Genomic DNA, 1,083 nt, shown 5'->3' with positions numbered 1-1,083 from the left:
GCCGCAGGGAACTGCTCCCCTTGGGTCCGGCACGGCGCCTCTTCCCCGCTGTGTCCCCGCTGTGTCCCCGCTGTGTCCCCGCTGTGTCCCCGCTGTCCCCGCTGTGTCCCCGCTGTCCCCGCGACCACCGAGGGACCCCGGCCCGCAGAACCGCCCGCGGCCGCCAGGGGGAGCCACAGCGCCGCAGCGGGGGAGCCGCGCCCCCCCAAAATCTCTTTTACCTCCCCAAAATCTCTTCTACCTCCTCCCCAAAATCTCTCTTACCGCCCCAAAATCCCTTCCACCTCCTCCCCAAAATCTCTTCTACCTCCTCCCCAAAATCTCTCTTACCGCCCCAAAATCCCTTCCACCTCCTCCCCAAAATCTCTTCCACCTCCCCAAAATCTCTTCTACCTCCTCCCTAAAACCTTTTACCTCCCCAAAACCCCTTCCACTTCCTCCCCAAACCGCCTTCCATCTTCTCCCCAATTCTTTCCTGCTCTCTTCAAATCTTCTTCCCTCTCCCCAGTTTTTTCCCCCTTTTCCAAATCCTTTCCCCAGATCTTTCTCTCCCTTTCCCACGCCCTTTTGCCTCTGCTCAAGTCTCTCCCCAAACCTTTTCCCTCTCCGCCAACCTTTTCTCCCCAAATCTTGTCCCCATATCTCTTCTCCCCATAATTTTCCTCTCTTCTTTTTCTGTTGGCTCCTCCTTCCCCCATATTCTTTTTTCCCCATATCTTTTCCTCCTTACATCCCTCCACTCCCTTTTCCCCAAACCTCTTCTCCCCAAATGTCGTCCCCATATCTTTTCTCCCCACAATTTTTTTTCTCTTATTTTTCCCTTTGCTCCTCCTTCCCCATATTCTTTTCTCCCCATAATTTTTCTCTCCTTTTTTTCTCTTGGCTCCTCCTTCCCCCGTATTCTTTTCTCCCCATATTCTTTTCTCCCCATATTCCTTTCTCCCCACATTCTTTTTCCCCATATTCTTTCCCCCCATATTCTTTTCTCCCCATATTCTTTTTCCCCATATTCTTTCCCCCCATATTCTTTTCTCCCCATATTCTTTTTCCCCATATTCTTTTTCCCCATATCTTTTCCTCCTT

This window comes from Malurus melanocephalus, unplaced genomic scaffold, assembly GCF_030028575.1.
Source record: "Malurus melanocephalus ecotype Western Australia unplaced genomic scaffold, MMel_1.1 scaffold_149, whole genome shotgun sequence".
NCBI classification, from domain to species: domain Eukaryota; kingdom Metazoa; phylum Chordata; class Aves; order Passeriformes; family Maluridae; genus Malurus; species Malurus melanocephalus.
Note: the sequence above shows the minus strand (reverse complement) of the source record.